We start from the raw sequence: 22,692 nt of genomic DNA, 5'->3' as shown, positions 1-22,692 counted from the left end.
AATAGAAGCAGTTGTCTTCTCTGTTCTATTGCTTTGATTTAGTTTATCTTCGAACAGACTAAAAATAAAAAAGGGGAATACCAAGCAGACTTTACACGCCATGTTATTCTATAACAGAAAACTATTTAAAGAAGAAAAGCGAGTCTTGCAATTCTGTAATAGTTGGAGCATCAAAACACTTTACAGCCAGTGAACAAACTTCTTTTGAAGTAGTCACAGTTGTGATCTCGGAAACATGGCAGCTAACTCACACCTAGCAAACTTCTACAAAGAACATGATCATGACCAAATAGCTTGTTTTGGTGATGTTGATTGCAGAATAAATATTGTTCAGAACACTGGTGATAACTCTCCTGCTCTTCTTCAAATAGTGCCATGAAATCTTTTACATCCACTCAAGTCAGCAGATAGGGCCTCAGTTTAACATCTCATCTGAAAAACAGCATGTCTGACAGGATACTGCACCTTCACTGTCAACCTTGATTGTTGTGCTCAAGTAGGGGATTGAAGCTGAAGCTATATGACTCAGAGGTAAGAGTGCAACCAACTAAGGAATGCCTGACACAAGTACCACAACTAAAAGGAATTGCAAGAGTTTGAACAACAGAATTCGATTCCCGGCTTGGGTCACTGTCTGTGTGGAGTTTGCATGTTGTCCCTGTGTCAGTGCGGGTTTCCTCCGGGTGCTCCAGTTTCCTCCCACAGTCCAAAGACAGCTGGTTAGGTGCATTGGCCATGCTAAATTCTCCCTCAGTGTACCCGAATAGGCGCCAGAGTGTGGCGACTAGGGGATTTTCACAGTAACTTCATTGCAGTGTTAATATTAGCCTACTTGTGACACTAATAAATAAACTTAAAAACTATCTCTTTAACCCAGCTTTTGGTGATCTTAACCTAATATCACCTCATGTGTCTCAGTGTCATACTTTGCTTTAGTTTTATAATGCTCCTGTGAAGCACCTTGGGACATTTCATTTAATTAAAGGTGCCATACGAATACATATTGTTCTTGGAATAAGATCTGCCCTCATGATGAAAGTCGCCTTGGCCATGTAAAATTGCCCCTTAGTGTCCAGGGATGCGTAGGTTAGAGGAATTAGTGGGGTAAATATATGGGGTTACGGGGATAGGGCCTTGATTGGATTGTTGTCAGCGCAGATTTGATGGGCCGAATGACCTCCTTCTGCACTGTAGGGATTCTATGAATTAGACTTCTTCAGTTATCGATGTACTCCTGATCTAATGACAAGGCAATGCTGTTGAAATAGCAAAACGTTGCAAAATATACACAAAGCCAGCCTTTACTCTCCTCAACTAACGCATGATGCCAAATAAAATACTGCACCACCTCAAAAACGCTGTTATTGAAGCCCAAAGAAATTCTTCTCCACAGTAAGTTGACTTCTGAAATTGGAGAAAAGTGATGTAAAAGAGAAACTATATAGATAATACGATCTACACTTGCAGCGCGAAACAGGCTCGAAGCATATCAGCAACTGATTTTTCATCACCACAGCTTCTATTTTACATTGACTTGGAAAGATATTTTTGCGAAGATTTTTTTATTTCAAGTGAAGTAAAAGCAATGGTGAGATCAAGAAATGAGGGTCTAACGAGATTTTCAGCTATCGTTGGGTGAACTTTAGTGGGACTAAGATCAGGCACCATGTATAGTCGCCTGCCAATTCACTCTGAGCCCATTTCATTCTGCTAGCATAGGCCATTTTCACCCCCTATATTTCTATTGAAAGCCAAACATGCCTAGACCCACTATTTTGGTACCAAAGAAATTGATAAGCTACAGGAAAAAGGCAGGGGAGTGGCAATAGGTGAGTTGCTCTTACAGAGAACTGGCATAGACACAACGGACAGAAGTTTCTGGCCGCTCTCGCTCCAAAACTGGAATATCCCACCCAAGGTCAATGGACCTTTGCATGGTCCGCCCCCTGCCCGCTATGATTCCTGTGGGGCAGTACAGGAAAATTCCCCCCAATGGCTGAAATGGCCTCTTTTTCTGCTGTAACCATTCTGTGATTCAGATTCAAATATGAGTTTTCTTCTTGAAAATCTATCAGAATATGTGAGAGTCCAATTTTTGAAAACTGCGTGGATTGTGAATTACTTGTACAGTGATGTGTGGCCTAAATTGCAAAGTGAGTGGGTGCAATACTTATCAGCTTATCTACAACTCTTTGTAAATTTGAGCTCATTCAAAACACTGCTGGTGTTATTCTAAGTCTTGTTCACACATCACTCTTCTGCTTGCTGATTTACATCGTCTCCTGCTTAAGCAAAGCTTTGAATTTAAAATTTACATACTTATCTTCAAATCCTTCCATATACTCACCCCTCACTATCTTTGCAAACTCCTTCAGCCCTGCAACCCACTGAGAACTCTGTGTTCCTTCGCTTTTGACCCTTTATCCTTCTCCAATTTCCTTTGTTCCATTTATGACTGTATCTTAAGCTTTTTGCTTCTAAGTTTTATATCTTCCACCTCAAATCTCTTTGCCACTCTACCAGACTCACCTTAAAACTTACTCTTACTTCTTTGACCAAGACTTGGGAGTTTCCCATCCCGCTGCAGAGAACAGAGATTTTGCTGGGCTCCAAATTCTCTGACTTCAGTACAGCGGTAAAATGGTGCCCAATGTTTTTGGTCATATGTCCTAATATTGCCTTATGTAACTCAGTATCAAATTTATCTGATGGTGCTTCTGTGAAACACATTAGGATGTTTTATTACATTAAAGGTGCTGTGTAAATTCAGTTTGTTGTTGCAGTTGTTTCTCCCCCTTGCTCCTCATGCCAGATGCTAAATTTTAACTTGCAAGAATACCTGGTTTTAAAAGCCAGGGGATGAGGTGGGGAGGTGATAATAACATGGGAATTGGCAGTACATTGAGACATCAATTTCACTGTAGTGCATAAAGCTGCATGTGACAAACTCCCTTTAGAAGAGCCGCGTTGTCAATTTTGATGGGTGAAATTTAATGCTCCATCCAGAATTGAGCCAAGAGGAAGGCTGGAGTTGTGTAATGTGGCGGAAAGATATGGGATAGAGACCCCTGTGCTTTCCCGCTCCACCCATGATTAAGTTCGGTGTGAGAAGGGTAACCATGCAAGACGTAACGAGTGGTGTGCCACAGGGATCAATGCTGGGCCCTCAACTCTTTACAATTTATATGAATGACTTGGATGAAGGATTCTAAGGTATGGTTGCTGGTTTTACTGATGACACAAAGATAGGTGGGAAAGTAAGTTGTGAAGGGAACATAAGGAGGCTACAAGGAGACATAGATAGGGCTAAGGGAGTGGGCAAAAATCTGAGAAATGGAGAATAATGTGGGCAAATGTACAAGTGTCCATTTTGGCAGGGAAAATAAAAAAATAACATTATTAAATGATGAGAAATTGCAGACTCTGAGATTCAGAGGGATCTGGATGTCCTAGTACATCAATCACAAAGAACAAAGAACAAAGAAAATTACAGCACAGGAACAGGCCCTTCGGCCCTCCAAGCCTGCACCGGCCATGCTGCCCATCTGAACTAAAACCCCCTACCCTTCCGGAGACCATATCCTTCTACTCCCATCCTATTCATGTATTTGTCCAGACGCCCCTTAAAAGTCACTATCATATCTGCTTCCACTACCTCCCCCGGCAGCGAGTTTCAATACCCATCACCCTCTGTGTAAAAAGCTTGCCTCGTACATCTCCTTTAAACCTTGCCCCTCGCACCTTAAACCTATGCCCCCTAGTAATTGACTCTTCCACCTTGGGAGAAAGCTTCTGACTATCAAAAAGAACTATCACAAAAGGTTAATATGCAGGCATACAAAATAATTAGGAAATAATGTTATAATTTATTGTGAAAGGAACTGAATACAAAAGTAGGGAGGTTATGCTTCAGTTTTCAGTTGCACAGGGCATTAGTGAGTCTACATCTGGAGTATTGTGTAGAGTATTGGTCACCTTACTTAAGGTTGTAAATGCATTGGAAGCAGTTCAGTGAAGGTTTACTAAACTAATATCAGAAATGGGTGGGTTATCCTATGAAGAAATGTTGGACAGGCTAGGATTATAGTCACTGGAGTTTAGAAGAGAAGAGAAAGAGAAAGATTGAATCAGATAAGCTACTGAGGGGTATTGACAGGATGTGGAGAGGATGTTTCCTCTTACGGAGGCCGAGTGTAAGTGATGGGTGGACAGCTGGGCATGTAAGGAAATGTATAGAGAGAGACTTTTCCATTCCAGAAAGCCAGTTGGTAACTCATAGAAGGGGAGCCAATTTTTACACATTTCTATGTTTACAGGATTACACATTACTAGCATGCTCTTCCTAATCCACCAACCAGAAGTTTAACCTCTGTCTACATTGAGTCCATAAACATGGCACCATGCTCCTATTGCTCAACTGATGGACAATTTCCAGCCACTCTTTCTTGGTTTTATTGGCATGTTTCTTTCTCCCAATCGTGGGGAATGATATCACTCGTGTGTCCTTATTGTCTCAGCATTACATGCAGGGAAGCATCATTAAAATATAAAACATTCAGCCATTGAATGTGTGCACTGCATTCTGTCTATTTGCTGTGTTTTACTCCCAACTCCAGAATCCATCAAAGGTCATATTTGCAGTGCCCCTTCAAATACTGGAATTGGAATCATATCTCGTGTGAATCATCATCACGCCTGTACAAGCCAATTGGTTGGGACAACGGAAATAGTACGATAATGCAGTAGAACCATAGAAAATTACAGCTCAGAAACAGGCCTTTTGGCCCTTCTTGTCTGTGCCGAACCATTTTTTGTCTAGTCCCACTGACCTGCACTTGAACCATATCCCTCCACACCCATAGAACCATAGAAAATTACAGCTCAGAAACAGGCCTTTTGGCCCTGTAATTGGGATAGAAAGTAACTGGCAGAGACTTACTTCCATGTTTCCCTACTTGCTTCTGAGTCCGCACTTCCATGAACCCAACCCCCATCCCTCCCCATCCCATTCCACTGTTCTCACCGTTTTAGAGACTTAACATCCAGCCAGTGGGTCTTAAACAAAATGCTAGCAACTCCCAGTCCTGTTGATGTTAAGAATGAGCTCAAAACTGCCCACAACTGAGCGGTAATTAGTGCCAATCAGGGTCCTTCAAAGTGACCACATGCATGTTTAGTATGGGTAAGAGAAATCAGGGTTGGGATTCTCTGGCCGTCCTCGCCCCGTTGCTGCTGCCAGCAAGGATGGAGAATTTGACGCTCAGCCCAATCCCCGTCCACTGCAGCTGGACAGGAGAATCCTGCTGGAATAAACGGCTGGAAAATTTCAGCCCGGATCTGTTCCCTGTGGGTGTTCCTCTTAAGTTAGGTTTAGGGGGTACTGTTGGGCTGAGTCACGGGAGTTTTATGATGTGTCTAACCCATGCGATGTCACATTTGGGAATGTTTGATATTAAACCCAATGCCAGAAGAAGAAAAAATGTTATTTCCAAATACTGAGATTCTTCAGCACGGGAACAGGCAGGCAACAAATGTGACAGGATGTCAAAAAAATAGAAATAAGCTGACATTCATTGTAATTATTGTATCTGCACATTCTCGGAGAACTGACTTTTCATGTAGGTACAAAAGAAAGTAAAATTAATTGCAACACGTACATTGTTGGATGTATCCTTATTTTAAAAATATTATGGTATCTGATCCACTATTTCACAGCTCTTTACACATGTAATTGAATCCATTACTCATTGGTTATAATTGAAAACATGCTCCGTGTGTGTTTTTGTTGCAATGGTTTCAATTATAATATTTACTTTACATTTGAAATTCCCAGCTGACCAATCCAATCTCCCTCCCCCTTTCTCAGCCAACCACAGTTTGCTAATACATCAATGTGGATTACCATTTAAGAGTATCTGCAGCCTTTTCCTTGCAGGATTAACCCATCCAGAACAGAGGAAAGAATATTATATTAGCAGGTCACTGTGAAGATTTCTCAATGTTTAGGCTCCATCCTTCCCTGCACATGTATACTTAAAGTGAATAATCAAAATGTATTACAGATTACTGCTGATTGATGGCTTTGATGTGCCAGACAGGTTACATTGGTAAGAATGTATAAGATTACCAGGCATTTTCAGTGTTTATAGACAAAGTATATGTCAGTAGTACTGTATGGTGTTGCAAGGGAAAAAAGAATGAGTGGCACGGTAGCATAGTGACTAGCACTGCTGCTTCACAGTGCCAGGGACCTGGGTTCGATCCCAGCCTTGAGTTGCTGTCTGTGTGGAGTTTGCACGTTCTTCCGGTGTCTGTGTGAGTTTCCTCCGGGTGCTCTGGTTTCCTCCCGCAATCTGAAAGACGTGCTGGTTAGGTGCATTGACCCAAACAGGCACCTCACTGTGGCGACTAGGGGAATTTCACAGTAACTTCATTGCAGTGTTAATGTAAGCCTTACTTGTGACTAATAAATAAACTTACTATAACTGTTGAAGATAACCAATATTACAAAAAAATGGTTTGCTGGTGATGATAGCTTTTCAGGTTCACAGATGTCAGCCAATCCCATAAATGGTCTGAATGTCTTATGGGAGTTAATTTATGCTGCACTGTATCCACCTACACAACAGCAAAACTTGGGGATTTGATAGTGGAAGCAGCTTGTGACGTGAACAGGATATCAATATTTTTGTCTGTGTGTTCTTCAATCTTCCTGAAGGTAGACCAAGTTAATATTGAATGAGGCAAAGCTGTGTTTGAATCATTGGCCTACTTTATTTCACAGGAAAAGTTGACCATGTAGTTTAATACATCTGATTAGTCTGAGGTCACATTGCAGACGTCAGAGCAGCCTTCTCAAAGGTCAACCCATGGAAAGCGACTGGCCCGGATGGGATAACCAGACGAGTGCTCAGATCCTGCGCAGATCAGCTGGCAGAGGTTTTCTCAGACATCTTCAACCTCTCTTTACAACAATCTGAGGTTCCTATTTGCTCCAAGAAGACGACTATCATCCCGATACCAAAGAAAAGCCAAGCAGCGTGCCTTAATGACTATCGTCCAGTGGCTCTGACATCCATCATTATGAAGTGCTTCAGTAGGTTAGTCATGGCATGAATGAATTCCAGCCTCCCGGATTGCCTGGATCCACTACAGTTTGCCTACTGCCACAACAGGTCCACAGTAGACGCCGTCTCCCTGGCCCTGCTCTCAACCCTGGAACACCTAGATAACAAAGACACCTATGTCAGACTCCTATTTATTGACTACAGCTCAGCCTTCAACCATTATTCCTACAAAACTCATCTTCAAACTCCATGGCCTGGGCCTTGGCTACTCCCTCTGTGACTGGATCCTGAACTTCCTAACTCACAGACCACAATCAGTAAGGATAGGCAACAACATCTCTTCCACAATCATGCTCAAAACTGGTGTTCTCAGCCTCCTACTATACTCCTTATACACCTATGACGGTGATCAAATTCCCCTTCAACTTGATTTTCAAGTTTGCTGATGACACCACCATAGTGGGTCGGATCTCAAACAATGCTGAGATGGAGTACAGGAACGAGATAAAGAATCTGGTGAACTGGTGTGACAACAATAATCTCTCCCTCTATGTCAACAAAATGAAGGAGATAATCATTGACTTCAGGAAGCATAGTGGAGAACATGCCCCTCTCTACACCAATGGGGACAAAGTAGAAATGATTGCGAGCTTTAAGTTTTTAGGTGTCCAGATCACCAAAAACCCCTGTCCTGGTCCCCCCATGCCGACACTATAGTTAAGAAAGCCCACTAATGCCTCTACTTTCTCAGAAGGCTAAGGAAATTTGGCATGTCAGCTACGATTCTCTCCAACTTTTACAGATGCACTGTATAAAGCATTCTTTCTGGTTGTATTACAGCTCGGTATGGCTTCTGCTCTGCCCAAGAACTCAAGAAACTGCAAAAGTTCATGAATGTAGCCCAATCCATCATGCAAACCAGCCTCCCATCCATTGACTCTGTCTACACCTCCCGCTGCCTCAGAAAAGCAGCCAGCATAATCAAGGACTCCACGCACCACAGACATATTCTCTCCTACTTACTTCCATCGGGAAAAAGATACAAAAGTCTGAGGTCACATACCAACCGACTCAAAAACAGCTTCTTCCCTGCAGCTATCAGACTTTTGAATGGACCTACCTCGCACTAAGTTGATCTTTCTCTACACCCTAACTATGACTCTAACACTACATTCTGCACTCTCTCCATTCCTTCTCTATGAATGGTTGGCTTTGCCTGAGCATGCAAGAAACAATACTTTTCACTGTATACTAATGCATGTGACAATAATAAATCAAATCAAATTAATAGTTATGATCAGTTTCATTTACTTCAATTCCCATCATTTAGTGCAGTGAGAATAATGCACTAGCTATGCCAACCTAAATAAGTCTTGCTTGATTTAGACAGATGAAGTGATGTACATCTTGCCTTCTTGAGTTTTCTTGTCCTGGGGCCTACTGGTTCTGTTACAAATGTCAGACTGCATTTTTAATGCCAGGCTTTATTTCTTACTGCTCATTATAAGGCAGTGCAAAGGTGATAGCATCGAAGCAACTCAGAAACATTGGAGTCTATTTCAAACAAGAGTCCTTGTAGAGACTTGGCCTGAATGTTGGATGGGGCCAGAAGTGGCTGCATGTTTTGCTTTGGTCAGAGACTGACAGAAAAATGCAATATCATGCTGGCTGGCCAATTAAGGGTCTGCCAGTGTGAAACATGCCCAGACATTGGCACAGCAAATCTGGTAGAGTTCGAAGCATGCCAGCCGCCAGATTCAATGGGAACTCTGTGGGATGTTTAAAGATGGCTGTGCCAGACCACAGAAGACATCGGAGGAGATACAGGGAGCTCTCCAGAAACCATGGCATTCAGGGGGCATCGCAGACAGGAGTGCCAGGCAGCACATTTTTATGCCATGAGATGGCAAGAAGAGGCCACCCAATCCAAACAAGAAAATTTGATCAGAGAGTATGATGTGGTGGGCTGTATGTGGATACAGTGCTGGATAAATGTCAATGATCTTCTGCTCTTGGCAAGGATGAGTGCCGAATTGCCATGGTCTAGTCCAGAGATGTTTGGAAGGATGTTTGTCCTTAACGGCGCTCAGGGGTGTAGGAATTAGAATTATTGTCATGTCTGCCTGACCATGTAAAGGCTGGGAGATAAGATCAGAATCCCTGGGTCTATTTAACGGTCAAGTATGCAAAGATGATGGGGCCGTCAACATGGTTCATGGAGGTGGAGGGGAGAGAGCGTGCAATCATGTTGCAGATGAAAGGTTCAGTAATGAATGGATCTTTGCACTTATTGGTGAAAAGAAGCCATAATGCCACTGAGCGCACAGCAATGGGTGGTGGGGTGGCCAACCTTGTAATCTTCACCAGATATGCCCTGGAGCTCAAGTACGCGTGCAGAGGAAGGTCCTCAGGTGGCGGAGAGGCTGGGGTCTCAGAGGTATGTAAGAGCCCAGTGGACAGAAGCGAGGCAAGCAGAGAGTGAAAAAAATGTAGGGTCACCTCATCCTTTATGAGGATTTCTAAACAGAATCCCCAATGATTCAACATTCCCAAAGCCACCATGATGCCAATGATATCAGTCAAATCTGACTGCCTAGCATACACAATGAATATGTGCTGAGTCTAATACTGAGCAATTGCTTTGCTTCCTCAGATGCGCCAAGCCTCCAGTGCCAGCCGGAACTCCTAGGCTCCTCCATTAACATCAGAGAAAATGCTGGCGACAGATGCAGCCATGTCACACCCACTCTCCACACCAAGCACCAGTGCAAATACAGGCAAGTCAATGGGCAATAGTGTGTCAACTCAGTTGGTAGTGCACAGTGATGAAGGCACATCATTCTCATGTGAGGAGCTGGAGGTGGCAGAGAGTGCAATCGGAGAACTGCTGGAGACCAGGACCATGCTGAGTCCTAGGCAGATGATGAGCCTCTGGAGGCGTCCTTCAAATGGCAGTGCTGATGTACAGATGCTGATGTCCAATGGGATACATGGGAAAATCTGCCGGAGATCCCTGAGGGCCTGCATGCCATGGTCTCTGTCATGGAGGAGTTCACATGGAGCCTGAGCACTGTTGACCCTGAACACCAAGTGCAGTTTCCTCCATGGAGAGAGTGAGGACTCTCAAGGGGAGGCAGCTGCAGGTACAGAATCAGGGGTTCCTGGGGTTTCCAGGAACAACTATGCTCAGCGAGCCAAGGACAAGGAAAAATCCTCCCGGACATACCTCCCCCCACTCTTGTAGTTAGAACTTCAAAGTCTGAAATAGACACTGCGGACAGAGCTGTGGCTATTCCTTTGCCTCCCGAGAAATGGAGTGAACTGGAACTCTGGTGCGCGTGTGGTAAGTGATGAAGGCCTGTTTGATACAGGCCATGATGTGGAGATGCCGGCGTTGGACTGGGGTAAGCACAGTAAGAAGTCTCACAACACCAGGTTAAAGTCCAACAGGTTTATTTGGTAGCAAATACCATAATGGTATTTGCTACCAAATAAACCTGTTGGACTTTAACCTGGTGTTGTGAGACTTCTTACGATACAGGCCGCCCATGGCGGACACTGAGTTAGAGGAACCGGAACTTGGACTTAATAGGGGAGTGGTGCAGTGACCTCAATGAGGTCTATGAGGTGGTCATCTTGGTGGAAGAGCTCCCTGATTGAGGTAATGATTGCCCGTTTAGTCAGGGAGCGTCACCTGTGTATATAATGAGGAATTCAAGTCTGTTGGCACTCTGAATTTTTACCTGGAGCCCTCTGCAATGACTTCAATTAGGCCATCGGGGTTGGCTTATTGGAGTACGAACTCCCTGATTAAGGATCCAATTGGTAGACCAATCAGGGAGTCTTTGCCTTGTACATAACCGGGAGTGTCAGTTCCTCTGACACCCCCAGAGGTAGACTGCTAACTACTAGCACTCTGTATACTGCTGTTAGAGTTTGTAAATAAAGGGATTTTGGTGAAGGGACTTCTGCCTCTGAAGACATTACATACTCTAAGGAGTGGAGATAAGTTTGCAAATGAAGAAAATATGGTGAAGAGACACCAGCCTCTGAGTTATCTCACACCTAAGAGGTACAATTAAGTCAAGAACATGATGGAATACTCGCCACTGGCCTGGAAGAATGCAGCTCCAACCAGATTCCACAAGCTTGACACCGTTCAGGAAAAAACATTTTCCCAAACCCAGATTCTTCCACTTAGGAGAGGGGTATCGGGTGCACAGTAACACCACCACCTGCAGGTTCCCCTCCAAGCCACACGCCATCCTGACTCGGAAATGTGGCACATTTGCTTCATCGCCACCCTGTCAAAATCCTGGAACTCCCTCCCTAACAGCAAATGTGAATATCTTCACCACAGAGACCACAGAAGATAACACACCATCCATCACCACCTCAAGGGCAATTAGGGATGAGCAATAGGTGCTGGCCTTGCAGTACCCACATCCCATCCATGAATTTAAAAATAATCTAAAATTGCTAACTAAGGTCCTCTCTTTATACCATGCTTATAATTTTTATTTAATAAGAAGAATTACTGTTTTAAAGACCCCCATCACTGATAGGAGGAGTAATTTATTACTAAAGTTTCAGATAATGCAAATGTCTACAGTTTTTTTTATTCATTCATGGGACATGAGAGTTGCTGGCTGGCCAGCATTTATTGTCCATCCCTAGTTGCCCTTGGGGGTCAGTTAAGAGTCAACCACATTGCTGTGGCTCTGGAGTCATATGTAGGCCAGACCAGGTAAGGACAGCAGATTTCCTTCCCTAAAGGACATTAGTGAACCAGATGAGTTTTTCCAACAGTTGACAATAGTTTCATGGTCATCAGAAGATTCAAATTCCAGCTATTTTGTAGTGAATTCAAATTCCACAAACTGCCGTGATAGGATTCAAATCCGGGTCCCCAGAACATTAGCTGAATTTCTGGATTAATTGTCGAGCAATAATTCCACTAGGCCATCACCTCCCTTCATTATGAAGTGACCAGTGTTTTTCCTTCCAAACCCTGAAGTAATATGTATCTAATTTATATAACTTAAAGCTGATAACTTAAGTTCTTTCCAAGCCATGTAAAAGAAGGTAGCTTCATTTGGTCTGATCTCTTGGTCTGGATTCAGCTGTCATAAAATAAATGTCCACATTATTACACACAACTCTACACACTGTTTAGAACTCATTAAGCTGCTATCTCAACATCATCAAGGGAACAGCGGACATTTGTCAAACTAACCTTGGGTGGTCTGAAGAAGGTGGGTGGGTAGGGGCAGTATGTTGGGGTGAAGTATTTATTCCTCATGGACCCCTTCAAATCAATGTTTTGCAATGTCATCTGCATGAACATTCTCTGACTGCCTGAGAACACTCATGTTTTCATTTTCCCAAAGTGATTTTTTTGTGACATTTATGAAGGGAATTGAAATTACCCATCTGGCTCTCCAGTGCAGGAACAAATGCTGACTTTATATACTGAAGTGGGTGAATCATGTAGCTGATGTCATTTCCACTCATGTCCACAGAGACAGAGTTTTTACTTTCACTGTGATGGGATCCAAAAGACTCTTAGTTATCCATTATCATGTTCCAGAAACCAGGAAAGTAGGTCGAGGGGAACAAAAAAGAGTACAGCAAAACGCAAAATTTCCACTGAAATATGTCCCAGAAAATGATTTTTTTTCTTTTATTCTTCCATGGGATATGGGAGAGTTGATGGCAAGGCCAGCATTCGTTGCCCATCCCTAATTGCTCTTGAGAAGGTGGTGATCAGTTGCCTAAATTCCTGAACCACTGCAGTCCATCTGGTGTAGGTATAGCTGGTGTAGGTCATGGAGGCGATGGCCTAGTGGTATTACCTCTAGACTATTAATCCAGAAACTCAGCTAATGTGCGGGGGACCTGGATCCTGCCAAGTAGATGGTGGAGTTCAAATTCAGTTTAAAGTTTATTTATTAGTGTCTTAAGTAGGCTTATATTAACACTGCAATGAAGTTACTGTGAAAATCCCCTTTCAATTAATTCAGTAAAAATATCTGGAATTAAGATTCTACTGATGACCATAAAACCATTGTCGATTGTTGGAAAAATCCATCTGGTTCACTAATGCCCTTTACGGAAGGGAATCTGCCCTCCTTACCTGGTCTGGTCTACATGTGACTCCAAGGCCACGGCAATGTGCTTGACTCTCAACTGCCCCCTGAAATGGCCTAGCAAGCTACTCAGTTCAAGGGCAACTAGGGATGGTCAATAAATGCTGGTCAGCCAGCGATGCCCATGTCCCACAAATGAATTTTTTTAAAAAAATCATAATTCATAATGCTGCATGCTCAGTTACATAGCAGCAGGAGGTCTTTGACACAGTGGTAGTGTCCCTACATCTGGACCAGAAGCTCCGTGTTCAAGTCCAACACCAGGACTTGTTGACCATGAAAAGGAGCATTCATAACATGGTTCAATGGGCTGATAATCTGCCCAGGAATTCTTCCACCAATCCCCCAAAGGGGAAAACATGTGTGAAGATAAGCTTAAAAACAAAATCATGTAGCCTAATACACCCAGATCTTACACCTTAAAATCAGCTTCCGGGATGGGGCATGGCAATAAAATCAAATTCAAGTGGCATTAAAGGATCTTGAAGAAACTATTTATTTCATAGAATCTCTACAGTGCAGAACAGGCCATTTGCAACGAGTCAATACCAACTCTCTGTCAGAGTAATTTACCCAGGCCCTCACCCCCACCTTCTCCCCGTAACCTCACACATTTCCCATGGCCAATCCACCTAACCAGCACATCTTTTGGACTATGGGAGGAAACTGGAGCACCCAGAAGAAACTCATGCAAACATGGGGAGAACATGAAAACTCCACACAGTTACCCAAGGTCAGAATTGAACCCGGGTCCCTGGAACTGTGAGGCAACAGTGCTAAACACTGTGCCACCATACTAAACAAGAATATTTAACTGGCACTTACGTTTCTAATCCACAACCTCAGATTGCTAACTAATTTATGGAACATTCCAAGAAGCATGCTGCAAATTTACCTTTTCAATTCACTTCTTCCAGTGATGTAACATTGCCTTAACTCAATTATGTTCAGTTTCGAGCCGTATTAGCTGATTCTGCAATTCCTCTCTCACCCCTTCCAGCATTACACATTTACCTCAGCATTCATTTTCTGCAAATCACTTCAAAATCAGTAGATTTATGACACACTATTACAAACCTGGCTCTGACGAAAGGTCAGTGACCACAGGTGTTTTCTTCAGCCCAGAGATGCAGCGTGACATGATATTTTCCCAGCACTTATCTGCTTTGCACATTCAGCAAAGTTAATAAAAGCTCGCGGAAACCTTATTATCTGTTTTTTGAACCACAAAGCGTTGGGTACAGTCTCAGGCAGATGTGCAATTCTTACTTTTTTTTTTAGAAATCATGACAGTTGCAGGAATTATGTAAGGACTGTGTGACAAAATAGTTGACTGCATTGTGATGACATTCTTCAGCGGCTATTAACTGACCCCATGAGGAATTAATGCTTTCAGCTGAACTCCATCCTCCATCGGAAACGTAGGGCTGAATTTTAACATTGAGAATCACTGACAGCAGACAAGACTGGTAATGGGTCAAGGACTTGAAAGATCTAGGTGTGGACTTTGCCATGGCTTTTTAATTCAGCCACACCATTAGTATGCCACTTCAATGTCTCCTGATCACCTGAGTGGCAAACAATTAAAAGGGCCCTGGCAATGTTTACTATTCATCTACTTTTCAAGGATCAATATATAGACTGGAGCTTTAGTGCACGGAATGAGGGCCAGGACACAAGTGTTAATCTAAAGAATGAGAGGAAGTGGTCAACATCTACAGGCAAAGCGACTTGGCTGGAAGATGCAGATGGGATGAGTATCAGGAGGAAGGTCTTGTGATCTTTGATAAGTGCTGAAAGAGATTTAATGACCACATTAGAGCAGGAAGGATTGACATTCCGACATTCCCAGCCTTCTCCTGCTAGCTTCTTGTCAGAACACACCTTGCAGCTTCAACTATTCCTCTTTCTCAAGGCACATCCTCAAATCCCCATCTGAACAACCGCTACTGAAACTCACCTTCGTCTTACTGACATCTCACACCCATCCCTCAAAGCCATCCTCCACAAATGTTATCATTCCAATTCCTCAACACATCCCATTTCTCACACTGGTAACGCTTTGCTTCCTCTCCTCACAGGAGGGAGAATAAAAGCACAAAAATCCAAGGAGAGGTAGACAACCAGGGATGGCAGTCCAGTCATAGCCACCCTGACCACCCTGAGAGGACACATTGGAAATCATCTGAATTGCAGAATGCTTCCTCACTGGAGATGGAGAGATGGGGGTCTCCCAGATACCTGGTGGCAGGATTAGATTTCACCTTAGACCATAAGACGTAGAAGCAGAAGTAGGCCATTTGGTCCATCAAGCCTGCTCCAGCATTCGATGAGATCTTGACTAACCTGATGCGATAATCCTCAACTCCACTTTCCTGCCTTATCCCCATGACCCTGGATGACCTTACTGATTTCACACCACCACATGGCACAAAAAAAACCCTGAGCTTGATACACTGTCATCTGCAACTGAAATATGATCATTGGCACTTTGAAAACTTTCCCCTTCTCAGTCTTAATTCATGTCCTTCATCATTGATAAGTAACACACAAACCTGAGCGGGGGAAGCTGAGAAGTCCCCAGAAGGAGTTGTTCTGTCTGAGAAAGCACTATCTCATGCGTACACTCAAATACATATACCTCAGTGGGACCTCCAAGGCAGGGAGCTACATTGTCACATTGTAAGTCACACATCACAAGTGCCGGAGACAAGGACAACAGTGAGAGTCTCCATCGGAGGATGTAGTCTACTCTACACTCTGATCAGCTAGATACAGATACTAGAACTCAATGGTCATTGACCAAGGCAGTGTGCACCACTGAAGAGAAATTGGAGATTTCCACCATGTTTGCCATGACACCTCAGATACTTGCAGGATTCAAGTTGGTTTCAAGTCAGTGTCCAGTGGGATTCCCAATCCTCCATGGCAGGCACCGGCAGAAGATCCCATAGTAAATTCACGCTGGCAAGAAATCGATTCTTATGCCTCCCAACAAATTCTCCCCCCCACCCATCACTGATCCCGTTGGCAGGGACATGGGAGAATTTTGCCCTTGGTCCTTGGTATGGCGCTGCAGTGCCTCTTCTGGCCACTGCAGTGCTGTGCCTGGAGGGGCTACAGAGCCGTCAGTCCATCTGATTGGCTGCCAGCTCTACAAGGTGGGACTTCCATCCAAGTAAGGCTGGAAGTCCGGCCAATCAAGGTTCATTAGGGTATAAAATGGCAGCAGCTCTGTTGGAGTCTGTAGGGATTTGTTCATCCTAAAAATGTAGCTCTTTATTCCAGGAGATTGCAGATGTTATGATAGTCTGAGCCTACTAAGCAACTATTACTCAACCATGTCCAGAAAGATGTCTCTCTGCCGAGATATCCCGTGCTGAAATTATCACCTCCTGCGAGCATCATTTCTTCTCTGGAGTAGCAGGTAGCTGGGGAAAAGGCATCCCAGCTCTGCTGTTCCTGCCACTGTAACTTCAGCTGGTGCTTTTGCAGGCGCTGTTCCTCTTGTTCCACATCAGAGATCCAAAGATCTAAATTGCTCCCATGCTGCCGGGAAGGTTGGCGTCTAAAGTTTAACGTTAAAGTTTATTTATTAGTGTCACAAGTAGGCTTACATTAACACTGCAATGAAGTTACTGTGAAAATCCCCTAGTCGCCACACTCCGGCTGTTCAGGTACACTGAGGGAGAATTTAGCATGGCCAATGCACATAAACGACACGTCTTTCGGACTGTGGGAGGAAACCGGAGCACCCAGAGGGAACCCATGCGGACACGGGGAGAACATGCAACCTCCGCATGGACAGTGACCCAATCTGGGAATCAAACCCGTGTCTCTGGTGCTGTGAGGCAGCAGTGCTAACCACTGTGCCACCGTGCGTCCTGCAGGAAACGCAGATCAAAGTCAAAAAGCCAAAGTTTGCAGAAATTACATCCAAAGTATTGGAACCATCAATAGCCAGTGAAAGCACACTTTCCTGTGAACAAAGTCCTGGAAGCAAAAGCCGAAGGAGCAGCTGTCCTGGATCAGTATTTCCAGCCTTTCCAGTTTCGCAGCTCCGTCAATCTCTGTTCTGCTCCGACCTGTTGACTCTGGCAAGTTGCAGACAACTTTGCACTGACTGATAAAAACAGAATACAAGATTAAATGTTTACACAATTGCCTTTTTATGTATTTAAATTGCTGTCCTGACTGTCCAAGCGGGGTTTACTGCACTCATAAGAACATAAGAGCATAGTGAATAATAGCTGGAGCAGGGTACATACCCCTTGCATTAGTAGTTAACCTCAATTTTTCACCCCACAATTGGATGTTTTACCTACTGGTACCTTGTAGCTCTGGTGCAAGAGATAAAGCATGAAATACAGGCCATGTTGCAAGACAAACCCACACAGAGGAGACCCCGTGTGGCAGATAATGAAGGTGGTGACCACCCTCGCCCACCCTGGCGGTTCACTTTCGTACTCAGTGTCTCGGTCAACCCCTGTTTATCATGGGATTTTTCTCGGCTTAATGCGTCACTTTAAGTGCCAGTATCCACGGCAACACAATTGGAGATAATGACTGAAACAAGTCATCAAGGTTGATTTTAACCTGGTGAATAACTTGAGTAAGATTTACGACTTGATTTCAGCTACTCTGCACTTCGAATTTCTTTCATCATGAGGGCAGATCTTATTACAACAACAAGATATATTTATATGGCACCTTTAATTGAATGGAATGTCCCAAGGTGCTTCACAGGAGCATTATAAAACTAAAACAAAGTATGACACTGAAACACATGAGGCAATATTAGGTTAAGATCACCAAAAGCTTGGGTAAAGAGGTTGTTTTTAAGTTTATTTATTAGTGTCACAAGTAGGCTTACATTAACACTGCAATGAAGTTACTGTGAAAATTCTCTTGTCGCCACACTTCGGCACCTGTTCGAGTACACTGAGGGAGAATTTAGCATGGCCAATGCACCTAACCAGTTTTTGGACTGTGGGAGGAAACTGGAGCACCCTGAGGAAACCCACACAGACACGGGGAGAACGTGCAGACTCCACACAGACAGTGACCCAAGCCAGGAATCGAACACTGTGCCACCATGCCGCCCACAGTGAAGTGTGCCTTCAAGGAACAAAACAAAGTAGAGAATCAAAGAGGCACAGGGAGGGAATTCCAGAGCTTAGGGCCCAGGCAATTGAAGGCACAGTCACCGATGGTAGAGCAATTATAATTGGGAACGCACACGAGGCCAGTGTTAACACAGTGCAGAAACCTCAGAGGGTTGTGGGGCTGGAGGAGATTACAGAGAAAGGGAGGGACGAGGCCACAGAGAGATCTGAAAACAAAGATGAGAATTTCTAAATTCCAAGAGCCAATGTTGGCCAGGGCCCACAGAGGTCAAAGTGGAACAGGCTTTCTTTCAGAGAGGGGTCACAAAGTTTTGGATGATCTCAAATTTACAGAGGGTAGAATGTGGGGATACAGTTTGCAATCCTCTCTAAACACTGCCCACCTTTGATGCTCTCTGTCCCTCATGCCCTGTAAGAAGTCTCACAACACCAGGTTAAAGTCCAACAGGTTTATTTGGTAGCACAAGCCACAAGCTTTTGGAGCACTGCTCCTTCATCAGGTCAGCCACTCATCTGATGAAGGAGCAGCACTCCGAAAGCTTGTGGCTTGTGCTACCAAATAAACCTGTTGGACTTTAACCTGCTGTTGTGAGACTTCTTACTGTGCTTACCCCAGTCCAACGCCAGCATCTCCACACCTTATGCCCTGGCCATTCTTTTTAGTAATTTATACAATTGCCACAGATAAAATAATCTACCTTATAATCTAAAGGTGTGTGATTGATCTTGATAAATATATTGGCTGTCTGGTCCACTTCTGTGACACAGCTCATGGGGAATTTTTTGGACATTTGTTCTGAAAGGCTTAGCTTTTGAAATTAAGCTTCAATTCCGAAGGAAAATTCATTGTTGATTGATGTGCTGCCGAATCCAGCGAGAACCATTTTCCAAACAGCATTAACTATACATGGAGAAAAGTTACATGCTGTGATGCTGGGCTGCACCATTTCCTCTGCACAGTTTGCTGCAACATTACAACTGGATCCATCAATTCAACAACATGCACATCAGTATCTGGCATTATTTCACCCCAGCATTTTTCTGTGGACTCTGCACACAAATCGGACTCTTATTTTCCCCGACGGTAATGTAACTTGGCAGGTTGAACGCCTTTTTACCAAATCCCCTAATTTCATTCGATGCAGAAGCGGTCGTGGAATATTATGGCATTGGTGTGCTCATGAATTTTAGAGAAGAATGGGAAATTAGATCTATTTTTGTGGTTGAAAAGGCCATAATGTGTACCGAATGGACTCTTTAAAGAAGGAGAAGGCTGAGTGGTCAGGATTCGATTCAGGTGGGGCCTAATGAAGCAGTTGGTGAACCTTACGGACCGGAGGGCAATAGGAAAAATGGTGGAACAAAGACGTGGCTGGGAATAGGAGGCCGAGGGCAGGGAAGGCTCAGGTAGCTGAATACGCAGTCTCGTTCTACGTTAATATCTTTGCTTCATAGATTTTTCACAGCTTTATTCAGTGCCTTTAGGTTAAGATTTAAAGTCTGTACTCACACATTGCATGTCGTGTTGGATTGTTATCTTGAAAGCAAGCACCGATTTGGAGTTCCAAGTTGGCATGACTCAAGGTTATAATGCCAAAGTTTACTCCGACATAAATAACGCTTTTCTGAGATAATGATGTTGAATAGCATGCACAACACAGATAGATTTCTCTGTATATTCTGTGTGGACTTTCGCTTATATGGATTTATCTTTGTTATTCTTGGCCTTTTAGTACTGAAATATTGGCCAGCATAAATAGGTTTCAGGATAGAACTGAATTTTTGATCTGGGGGTCAGTGCTGTAGTGTCTAAGAAGTTAAAAGTGACTGGCTAGGAACACAAAAGGACACTAGCGTCATGAAAATATTTAGCAACTCTCCCTCTTGTTTGAAAAAAATGGTATAATAGCATGAATTGCATTGAAATGTTACTTCGTAACATTGTGGTTAGCACATTACATGTGTCCCCCCCTATTCTATTTTGCTAATTACAAAGTAAATGTTTATCAGTTAAGGCTTTAACTCAGTGCTGACAGGGTGCAAGACCGGCAGAAGTCCTCTAAGGACTCTTCAGCATGAGGCCTGAGCCTCATTTAACTGCATCTACACCATCCCCTGCTCCAGTTAGAGGGAATAACGTTGGAGTTGGCAAGTGCAAAAGAGAAATCAAGTGCCAGGATTCAGGGATCCATGGTTACAACTGGAAGGGGAAAAGTTGCGGGTGAGTGGAGATGGAAGAAGCATGAGGAAGGCACGGGGGCAGGGGGAGGGGAGAGAAGGAGGGTCATGGGGTAGAGGGTAGGGGGTGGGGACAGAGAAGGAAGTGCTACTGATGAGGGGAGGAATAGATAAGACCAGGGCGAAAGTAGCCCAAGAATTATTTCATTCTTTTCATGGAATGTGGGTGTTGTTGACAAGGCCAGCACTTGTTACCCCCATCCCCAATTGCCCTTGAACTGATTGACTTGCTAGGCCACTTAAATGGGCAGTTAAGAGTCAACCACACTACTATGGATCTCGAATCACATGTCGGCCAGATCAGTTAGGAATGACAAATTTCCTTCTGATTCCTTCTGACAGCAGATTTGTCCCCTAATGGGATATTAGTGAACCAGATAGGTTCAACAATCATTGATAGTGACTGATAGACCATCACTGAGACTAGATTCCAATTCCAGATTCATTAATGAATTGAATTCAAATTCCATCAGCTGCCATAGCAGGATTTGAACCTGTCTCACCAGAGCAGTAGTCTGGGCCTCTGGATTACTAGCCTAGTGGCATTACCACTATGCCAACATCTCCTTCTACCTATGTGATCAAGAGGAAGGCCTTTGTCCTATGCTAATCAAGTACCCTGCCACTGACCGCACAGACTTTAACTATGCCCCTTTGTGATTTTTGTCCATCAAATGATTGTGTTTTTGATGCGCGTTATCACACACGAGGCGACCAACATGGCCGCTCCCATAGGTCGCACGTGGGTGATGGCGCCAAACTCAGCAACCCCTGGTGGTCACGCATCTCCGACTCCGTCGACTGTAATGGCGTCGTCCTGGCCTCGCACGTGGACGAAACCCTCGACAATGCCGACGACGAAGAACCGGGCTCCGAGGAATCGCAGGCCGCACTGCTGTTCCGAGAAGCAGGTTTAGATCGGCACACTTTCGAACAGTTTCCCTTCTTACCGCAGGCGGAGCACAACAGAGCTTTAGCGGGACACCGTTGCCGAGTATGCTTCACTCCCCCACAGAAGTAACACCGCGGGCCGCCCGGAGCTGCTGCCGTCGTCAGGCCCGAGTGTGGGCACGCCATCACGCAGCTTTTCGAACCCGAGGGACGAGGAGGGATCAGCGACTGCTCCTGCCACGTTGTCTCCACGTGGTCTTCAGGATACAATATTAGACTTTTGGAGGCCGTCTCCAACATCTCCGCCAGTTCTATCGATTTAGTGAGGTCAAGATTACCTTGCTCCAGTAGTTTGAGTCGGATATAAGATGATCTGATTCCCACCACAAATGCATCTCGAGCGAGGTCGTTCATATTCTGGTCTGCCGACACTGCTTTGCAGTTACAGCCCCTGGCTAGCTGTAGGAGCTCGTTCATGTATTCTTCCGTCGTTTCGCCGGGCTGCCGTCGTCGAGTGGCTAAGAGGTATCGAGCATGCATTTCATTTGGCGGTTTAATGTAACGCTTCTTAAGAAGCTCGAGGGCCTTTGTGTAGTCGGTGGCCACACGGATCGCGAGGTATACGGTGTCGCTTACCCTCGCATGGAGGACCCAGAGTCTGTCATCATCTGTGGTGACCGCTGCGGAGGCTGCCAGGTAGTCCTCGAAACATTTCAACCAGTGGTCGAAGGTGTTAGAGGCGCCCGCCGCATGTGGATCCAGTGTAAGACGTTCAGGTTTCAATATCTGCTCCATACTCTCTGTATCGTTTTTTTTTACGACGAGAGTTTACTTAACAGCAAATAAAATTGATGTGCGTTATCACACACGAGGCTTGAGATGCTCAGGAAATAAAGGCTTTTATTTGCTGTTACAACGAAGCTACTAATTATATACACGATCCCAGACTGAGGGGTCCCAGACAGAGCAGTGACCTTTATACCTCTCCCAGGAGGCGGAGCCCGACTGGGATGTACCACAATAACTATAATACAAGGTGTAACAGCCCAACCCTAACCCCAACAGCAACAAGTAGAACAACCCATCCCTAACCCCAACAGCAACATATATACATACTTGTAGTACTGGCCAGACCCTGGCTCAGTACTATCTAGTGGGAACCAACGATGGTTCACCACAGTTTTAATTACTCCTTAGTTCTGTATCTTGTTCTTCTTGGTA

This window comes from Mustelus asterias, chromosome 16 (genome assembly GCF_964213995.1).
Source record: "Mustelus asterias chromosome 16, sMusAst1.hap1.1, whole genome shotgun sequence".
Classification (NCBI taxonomy): Eukaryota; Metazoa; Chordata; class Chondrichthyes; order Carcharhiniformes; family Triakidae; genus Mustelus; species Mustelus asterias.
Note: the sequence above shows the minus strand (reverse complement) of the source record.